Source organism: Pholcus phalangioides, unplaced genomic scaffold (assembly GCF_987345545.1).
Source record: "Pholcus phalangioides strain wild (caught in Gottingen) unplaced genomic scaffold, Ppha-v1.0 ptg000024l_1, whole genome shotgun sequence".
In the NCBI taxonomy this organism is placed as follows: Eukaryota; Metazoa; Arthropoda; class Arachnida; order Araneae; family Pholcidae; genus Pholcus; species Pholcus phalangioides.
The window spans coordinates 24,828,524-24,838,596 of NW_028301616.1; the positions used below are offsets into that span (position 1 = coordinate 24,828,524).

The window sequence follows — 10,073 nt, forward strand, 5'->3', positions numbered from 1 at the left end:
CAATGCGATGTTCGGCACTACATATACTTACACTACCTTATAAAGCATACACTCAACCCATGGCCAGTGAGCTCAAAATTAATTTTTTGAAAATGAATGAAGTGGCACATTGAGTGATCACTCGAGTGACCCGCGGCACATCTACATGGTCACTTAAGTGACTTGCGACATAGTTCCAGATAACTTCAGTGACCCACGGTGCATTTCCACGTCATGTGAGCTACCCCCGGCGCATTTCGAGATCAGCTGAGTGATCCACGGTACATTTGAAGATCATTTAAGTGACTTGCGGCACAGTTCCAGATTACTCAAGTGGCTTGCGGCACAGTTCCAGATCACTTGAGTGACATTTCTAGATGGCTCAAGTGGTGACCAGCGGTTCCAGACAGAAACAGTTGCAGAGCACCAAAGGGGCTCGCAGCAGAATTCCAGATCACTCAAGCGGTCCACGGTGCATATCCAGATCACTTATGAGGCTCGCGACACGTTTTGATAACAGTGGAGTGGCCCACACTTTCCAAAAGCAAGTATCCTTGATATAAAATAATCAACATGGGTCGTGCATAGTTACACTACACACGAATCGTAATAATCAACATCGATCATGTCATCTAGGTATGGGAAACGCGTCTCTTGACGCAAAGAAACTTACGACACATGTGACGATTCTTCTGTTCTCAAAGACGTTCGCCGTGGAATGTATAATGTAAATGTATGTTAAGAAAAACGAAAGAAAGAATAGAACGAGATGCGACAAAAGCTGTGGACGTGAGAATATTTCCAAGACGCCTGAGATGGGAAACCATTTCTTTTCTCTTTGTGCAACTTTTTATTTAACAGATACTTTTCTTCTCGAAAATTCAAGTGTCACGTCTGTTTGAACAAAAACCCTCACTCGAAATACGGACGCTTGTGCTTTTCTATTTACGTTACGGTCCCATGTCCATAAGCTGGTAAATAGACCTAAAAGGCCGGGGATCAGAGGCGCATTTATGGTTTTGTCAACCGCGGACTACACGAATTTTGTCGCCCTTCTCCCATTCTAGTTTAATTTTCTTGACTACTCTTTCCTCGAATTCACCACCCTGTGCTATAACCAGATTGTCCCCCTCCCCCGCACTCCTGCAAGTACAGTACCCGTTTGCCTAAGTCACTCTTTTGGCCACTCCTATGCTCACACACTCTATAAGTCACTCTTTTAGTCATTCGCATGCTTGCACATTGTTTTGCAAATTCTCGAGGTCATTCATTGACCTAGCCTCTAGCTGTCTGGGCAGAGGTAGATTTATTTTAAGTTATACAAATTTTGCCACCCTCCTCCCATTTTACTAATTTTTTTGGCCAATCATTCCTCAAATTTGCAGCCCCTCTAAACTTGCCACCCTGGGCTATAGCCCGCTAAGCGGCTAATAGCACCCCCCCCCCCACCCCTGTAAATACACTACTGCTGGGGATCATTACCCCCAATGACCCTCAGTATCTCCGTCCATGTCCCAAGTCTGGCGTCTTGACGAAATAACCATTGTCTGAAGTCTGGGCAGTAAGCGAAGAGGCATTTCACGAAGACACTAAAATCTGGATTTGCAACGTAACGTGCAAGACATATATGAATGGAGTTATTTTGTCCTGAACCGTCTACTCTACAGTATGGATGCCAAACCTCCGGACTACCAAGAGGTTCTAACAGGCAAGCGGAAAGTCTTCCGGTAGAAAAGTATCAATGCACACGCACACACTCAACAGTATAAACACCTTTGGCTGACATATTGCATACATAAAAATACGGGAAATCGGCATCCATACGGGATATCCCCAATTATTATCACAAAAAAAACTGTCAAGCGCTAATAAAGTTGCCAATTATCGCAAAAAAATGTTAAATGCAAGTGAAGTTTCCAATTACAGTCAAAAAAAATTTCGAAGGCAATTACAAGTCAATAAAACAATCTATTTTTTTTTCAAATATTTCCAAGTAAGCCTTATTGAAAATAAAGGAAAAAACGGGACAAAATATTATGAATTACCAAAATATCCTGTAAAACTACAACTAATATGATCACCTCGTATGTATTTACAAATTTCTGGCAGCGAGCGGCAGAATTAGCGCACATCTGGCCGAAGCACTGAAAATGTCGTGCACCCCTGGTTCACAGCCTTATATACCCATTAGGAAATTACGAAACTTAAGGAGCATCTCAATGAAAGGATGGCGTGTTTTTCGCCCATTTTAAGACCAAAAATCTCTGCATAGATCTTGGTGAGCAATCACCTTGTTCGTAAAGAAGTTTCACTAGCAAATCCCTTTCTTGTAAAATCAACGTCACACTCTTTAGTGAAGAAAAGAGGATAGAAGTCATTTTTCACTGGAAATGTTTAGATACTCTGCCAAGAACCTTGAGCAGTTTGGCCACATGTGTGCCAGGACTCGACAAATGCCCCAAAAATTTGCATGTACTTACATTATATGACTTAAAATAATAAATGCCCTAATCACACGCAAAAATGTACATGCCTGAAAAATATTATCCCTTGATTTACTAACTTAAAATTTTGTTTAGAAATAAATTGACTTATTTGTATAAAAGTGATGCAACCTTTTTTTTTTTTTAATCGAAATTTTGAAACAAATACGAAAAATCAAAAGGAATGTGGGTCATTAATTTAAAATCTAAAAAAATGTCAAACCACAAATTATAATTTTGCGTGCTGTTGGCGTCGGCAAATACGTCACCAAGTTATAATTCATCTCGCAAAACAGGATCATAGCCAATTTACGGTACGGGACCGGACCGTACGTACGGCAGGCGCGGGCCTAGGATAAAGTGGCAAGATCATGGGACTAAAGATCTGGGACACACAACACATAACGAAAATTTACAGATAAAAACCGGAACATCTTGAAGAAAAAAAATTCCAAAAAGCAGCGGGTTGTCGAATCGTGAGGCAGTGGATGAAATTACCTATTGGCACTAACATCCTGGGCCTTGTACGGTTCAGTTCGGTGTTCCTCATTCTTTTTCTCATTGCACACCTATTTTTTAAGAGAAAACTTTCGGGAACTGACATAAATGGGAGAAATAATCTGTGCGTTCCAGTGAAAAAAAGAAATCGGAGGAATATTTCCCAACCTTCTGACTTATTTCATACTTTGCTATTATAAATCCAAGAAACCGCTTTAAGTTAGAGCCCACTGCTGCCACCTATTGAATAAAATCTATACTATCTGTTATAATTCCCAAATTGTTGTTGGTTTCGAAGCAATGTGCAGAATGCAAATAAACCACCTCTTTGTTATGAAGCAATGTTTTTATGCTGCTTACTCGTGTAAATTTCAAGCGTTGAAATAACAATGATTATGTTTTTTTATGTTTACAAAAAACTAATCTAATGAGTAACCTAAAAATCATATTAACCGGTGTTCTGGCGTGAAAATTTATACCGATATGCAGTAAAAAAAAACCAATAATATTATGGTATTACAACGCATTTTATTTGTTTTCATGCTGTGTACGCGTTTGACATCACCAACAACCAACTTTGTTCAAAGAATTACAGCTTTTAGTTTAGTTTTTATTTGATAGGTGACAGCAGAGGTCTCGTATTTTTGCAAGAGATTTTTCTGATATTTTTGTGTAGAAAAGAAATGCGCATGAATATATTTTTTTTTACAATTCTAGAATCAATCACAGAATTTTTATCCCTTTCGGAATACTTTATACATGGTGATTCAGAAAAGATGGGAAAAATTTAAAGAGCTGATAGTACGCACCAATACAAACAATTGTTATCAAAGAATGCATGGTCTAACATGAAACGCAAACGCGCTAGCGCGTTTCGAACCGGCCGCTCCGCAAACGTTAAAACGGCATTCCTGTTTAAATTTAACGGGAGAAAAAAGAACACCATGCATGGCAATGTAACCTGGGGAAGAAGAATAGTATTCTTCCATGAATATACCATGAGGGTATACTATTTCGCTGGAAGGGAGGTTTCCCGTTTTCCAAAAGAGCCCAGTTGTAGTATTCGAGAGCAAGTGACCACACCAGGATGCTAAATATAGGACCATGAAAATAGATAAAATTACTTTGACTACGCATTTGCATCATGTCTGCCAAAGAAAGCATTTCTGAGGAATTTCACGCGTGTGTGTAGGAACACTTGCATTGTTGTCGACGAGAAATTAAAAAAAAAAACCCGGAAAAGTGTTTAAGTTTTTTTATTTCTTTTATACGTCTACATCGGGCAGCGATCGCAAAAAATTTGGACTGGGCCGGGACAGCCGCAAGTTATGATGTAAATACGTTCTTTGCGCTTTGAATCGCCTGGTAGGTGCTGACATCGGATTTTTTTAAATCTTTTTTTAGGAATATTTAACGGACAATACCATTGTCCTCTATTTACGTTGCGAACCAGATGATATCATTGAATATTGATGATATCATATCATCAGAATTATATCATTGAATTTGTTTTAATGATACCCACACGCAGATATTGAAATCAAGGGCGCGGGGGGGGGGCGATAGGAAGAAAATTTTTCTGAAAAAAGGGGGGCGATGGAACAAAGAGTTCTCGGGAAACTTCTAAATTCTTGTTTGAAGGGACTTCTGGAATTTAATTCATAGTGATTCAAGGATAAAAAAAGAAAACACTTATTGTTTCAATCATCAATAAAAATGTCAAAATTATATTTTCCGTATTTTTTATATTGTATATGTCTATAAATCTCTTCCCCCATTTTAAAAGTATCGAAACAATTTTTGACAGCCTTTGAAAAATGTTTCGTTGTAAAGGGTGCGGTGAATGTCGACAAATGTGTGAGAAAATCGATTTCGGGTAGTCGATGCACAAGTAGGACTCGAAACAATGTCCCGCACGATTAATAATCGTCATAGTAAAAATGTCTAGTTACGATTCATAAAGAAAAATTTCCCTTACTTATAAAAATTTCATACGGAATAGATATTTTTTTGAAGGCACCCATGTACGCGAAATAGACTTGAGGGTTTTTCTATAATTTATATGATGAACTAGCTGTTACCCGCGGTGAAAAACCGCCTTCACCCGAGCTGTTCGCTAGCGTGAATTTGGTAATCTGAAAATTGCTGATGATGATTTCCCCCACATATACAATTTAAACCCCCGTGATCCCCTTCGGGGATTGAATTTAGAGAATCCCGTCTTAGTGAGCCTCTATATTGTAAAGCATAATACTGACCAAACTTAATGTTTCAGTGGTTCGGGCTGAGTAACGATTGCCCCACCTTTGACCCCCCCCCCACCCCCAGAATCCCCCTTATACGTTGAATTTTGAAAAACCTCTTCTTAGCGAGTCCTTACATTATGAACTGAAACTACCACCTAAATTTCATATTTATATCTGCAGTGGTTTCGGCTCGGCATGATTTCTCTATATAACCTTTGAACCCCCCCCCCCCATGACCCTCTTAGGAGTCGAAGTTCCTCTTCTTAATGAGTTTTAACTATTGACCAGATTTTATACTTATAGCTTCAGCGGTTTTGGTTTGCATGATTACTCCATGTAATTTTTGAACACCTCCATAGGGGTCGAATTTTGTAAAATCCCTTCTTAGTGAGTTCTTACATTATGAACATAATGTACTACCGCACAAATCTCATATTTATAGCTTCAGCGGTTTTTACTCGATAGGGTTTCTCTATATATAACATTTGGACCCCCCCTCCCCCCCGAGTAACGAATTTTGGGAAACCCTTTCTTAGTGGGTCTTTACTTCATGAAATGAAACTACTGATCAAATTTCATATTCATAACTTCAGTAGTTTCGGCACGGTGATGATTTATCAGTGAATCAGACAGGACATGTCATTATACAGTCGAACCCCGTTATAACGAACCCCAACAGACCGAAGAAACCACCTCGTCAAAACGAAATTTCTTTTTAAAGTTTTTACATTGGTCCTATGTAAACTTATCTGGGGAATTTGAGAAGTGTTCGTTAAAACGGGATTCGACTGTGTGTGTGTGTGTGTGTGTATGTATTTCAATGTATTTAACAACAATCGAGAGCCGATAAAGCCCGGTGCTGCAGTCGAACCTCGTTATAGCGCCTTCCCCTCTCCGATGTCGCATCAACCCCGCTAGAGCCAGAAATTTTTAAGTGAACAAATCTCCTACATATAGGGATTACACGGGTTTAACCGTGATTTTCGATATAACGCCATAACTTCGTTGTAGAGCCAGAATTCTCTGGAATAAATGATAGATCTTAAATCAAAGAGTTCGACTTGTATATATCTCTCTTCTTTCCTTAGAAATATTTTGCAAAAAACGAAGAGAGGGAAGAAACGAAGGGAAGAATTATTCTTTTTTAGAGGACTCATTAATGAACTCATCAATATAACTTTGATACATTTTCCTCTTAGGATTTCCTCATGAAACCATAAATTTCTAATGGCACCTTAATCAACGAAATCTTCATTAACTATGCATAACTCATGTCAAATCATTGCTTTTCCGATTTTTTACGGAAAAAATTCGATTAAAATATTATTATTCATGGTAAAATAATAGCTCTTTCACGGGAATTTTAATTGAAATACAATGAAACTTCTCCGGAGGTTCACCTAAATTTTCGGGGGCCTTCCTTTGAGAGGCCAGTTACAAAATTTTCCCCTCAAATACATAATTAGCCTCCACTTTTCCAAATTGCTGATTACTTCAAGAACAGAGGATACTTTTGCAAAAGAGCACCTCAAATATTCATTGTGTATGTTTACAAATTATTAATATCGAAACAGTTATACCCCGACAAACGCGGGTAAAAATAAAATTTTATCACTAAAAATGTGCCTCTCTCCTGGGAAATAAAATGTTAAAAATAAGTATATACTGTATATAGAGAGAGTATATATTATATTTACATACAAAAAATCATTGAACTTGACCTACTGCTCTGTCACTTATAGAATAAGAATGCTACTGTTGTGATTCTTTGATTGCAATTTATGACCTAATTTTGATTAATATGCCGCATAGAAAAAATTCAATATAATATGATATTGATAAATATTTTATGAGCAATAATATATTACATAAATTGTCAAGTTTGCTTCAAAATTTTAACAGTACGGTGAACTAACGTTAGTAATGGCCGTACTCACCGACAGAGTTTAACTGCACTCGCAGATTAAAAGATTTTGCGATCGACACAGATTGGTTAAAATCCCGAATTTAGCCAATCCTTTCGATCTCTAATCCTTTAACCTGCGATTGCAGTTAAACTCTGTCGGTGCACATGGCTTTTTGTAATTATAATCAAGCCAGAGAATCGGTTCCATTCTATCTATATCCTTTTCGATTACCAAAAGCCAAGCAGTATGTCTTGCGCATCTTACTGACGTTAGTTTACCATACACAGTGCCGTCTTTACGCATGGGCCCACCCGGGCGCCTCGAGAGAAAAGGGGCCTCACAAAAGTTAGATCTGGTTGAAATTTTCTAAAATTTACTAGTAGGGCCTCGGAAAAACCGCTTGGTCCGGGGGCCCATGATGTTCTTAAGACGGCCCTGACCATATAAAAACAACAACTGTTAAAATTTTGGAGCAAACTTGACACTTTAAGTAATATATTTATTGCTCATATTAATTCCTCAGTTGCAATCGAAGAATCACAACAGTTGCATTTTCCATTCGATAGGTGACAGTAGTAGTTCCAGTTCAATGATGTTTACACATGTGTAATATAATATTCACTGTACTCTGTATACTTATTTTCAATATTTTCTAGAAGTCACATTTTTACTAATCAAATTTTATTTTCATCAATTTATTGGTTGTGAACAAAAGTAACAAAGAAAGGCACCTTTTTTTTAGGGTGAATAAGTTTGCAAAAGATGGACGTTTATAGTCTGAGGAATGACTGAGAATGCTTTTCTGTGCAGTTTTTTTTGCTGAGCAGAGAAAAAAATCCCTATATGGTATAAGGTAGCGTGTTATTTTGTCATTTCGCACAGATATCGAAATTCTGTGCGCAGAGAAACAACAGGTCATTGCAGGGGAAATGAAAGATAATGTGCCCCTCTATCGAGAAAAACAAAGCTGGAGCACATTTCATTTAGGAATGCACATGCACATTTCATGTAGTCCTCGTGTGGATGCTTTCATTCTGGTGATGGTTACACTCAAAGCTCTTAATTCGTGAATATGCCTCCCAATAGGCTGACAGGGCTCCACCTTCGGGGTTACGCATCGACTTTAGGACCATCTGAAAAGTATCGTGGACATCCCGGCCAAGTGATATTCAGTTGCCCCTATCTGGTTGAAATGCACAGCCTTGCAGTTTTCATACTTTCTCTTGAAAATAGTGTTTCCAGATCTCAAATAATCGTGGTCTCACGTAAAAAACCTCGAACTTGGATATCTGACCATTCGTTGAAATTTTATGAATTTTTAAAGTTTGAAAAAAAAGTACATAAATTTCAAAGATCTAATTTCAAAATCTTTTTAAAAATATTTCCCATTAGTAATTGTTAAATCCGTGGTCTATTTTATTAATACATGTCGAATAAACAAAATTTCAAAAATTATGATTTCAAAAACTGCAATCAGAAAATCGCGTTCAAATTGTATTTTATTGTATACGTTTGCATTATAATTCATTATTTATTTATTTTATTGCGAAAGAACAATTGCACCGATTGACACGAAATTTTTTGCATTTGATTTTTTTTGTTAATTTTTGAAAATTAGATTTTCAGGGTGATGATACTTTCCCTTAAATCACATTACAATCCGGGGACTATATCTAGAAAAATTTATTAAGAAAAAATCACGTTTTCACTGTAGTTTCTGTACGTAAACAAGCATTATTTAAAATTCGAATTCATACTTAAAATTATAATTTATACTTGTGATTTTGAGTTAAATTTAAAATTCAAAACATAAAAAAAGTTGAAAAATTAAAATTAAACTATAACGGATCGTGTATTATCTGACAGTTTACCGCAAGTTTGCGACCCCTGCTGGAGAAACGAATCTTATATAAAAAATTTTCATGTCTAACCTCAAATCCAAATTTATGGAAATTTCCAAGTGCCGGCAATTACATCAATTAATTTCTGGCATTAGGGTAAAATTTTAGAACATTCATACAGTAAAATTCACTTAAGAAAGGCATTAAAGAAATATGGAATCAAGGCATTAAAAGAAACATGAAGCATTAAGAAGCATGAACAATCAGCATGAAGATTGGAAAGAAAAAAAAATCTTACCTTGAGGAGGCAAGAAGCCTCCTCACACACTCACAAACTATTGCAGGTCTTTATCCTCGTAGCAACATCCCCAACAAAAAACTTAGCTCCATCCTCGTCCCGGCTGAAACAACAACAACAATACGCACATTCACACTCTCACACGCGAAGGAGCTAACGTCCGATTCCGGCCACGGGATCTCACAGGATGAGGAATAAGGGAGCGACAGAATCGAAGCTAAAACAGCGCCTTGGAGGAGAACCAGGGGGGGGGGGCTGATGGAATATCGAAGAATGAAGACGACGTGGATTCGAAAGTGGAGGAGGGGGAGCGAAGAAAAACTCTCATAGGCTAAGATGGTGTGTCTGTGTGGTGGTGGTGGTGAAGGATGTGTTTCGAACCACCTCTCCCTAGTTCTCTCTGGAACATCAAGATGAAGGCCAGGGGCGAACTCTAGCGGATGGCAATGGAAACTGTTATGGCTGTTTTTAGTTTTCAGGGGCAAATTCCCCTATATATATATATATATACGTATTTTCAGGAGTTGAGGACAAGAGGCTGACTACCTGTGATGCCGGGTCATTCGCTTTGAGAGAGAGCGGATAGCGTCTTCGATCTCCTGTGCATTATGAAATGGTGGTCGGTTCGTGGAGGTTGCGTCTATCGTGACCTTACCTTGTCGCCCTTAAAAGACGATACCGATTAAGAAATCAGTTCATGTTGGTTATTGGTTTAGGTATGGACCGTCTAAAAATTTTAGGAAACGATTAAAATAATTAAAATAAATATTTTGAATGTTGCTTATTAAGACACACGATCGTAGTTTTATTGCCTTGATCAT

The 10,073-nt window shown here is 37.8% G+C and overlaps 1 protein-coding gene across 1 annotated transcript in view; it reads right to left on the reverse strand.

Annotated features, from left to right (window-relative positions):
- The window catches only part of LOC149069070 (dual specificity protein phosphatase 22-like), a 91,220-nt gene extending 81,632 nt beyond the window's left edge, over window positions 1-9,588 (reverse strand). Inside the window, exon 1 of the mRNA XM_089250580.1 lies at window positions 9,253-9,588. The gene's annotated coding sequence lies outside the window, so the exon portion shown is untranslated. The remainder of the gene's footprint in view (window positions 1-9,252) is intronic.
- Between the last annotated feature and the right edge of the window lie 485 nt (window positions 9,589-10,073).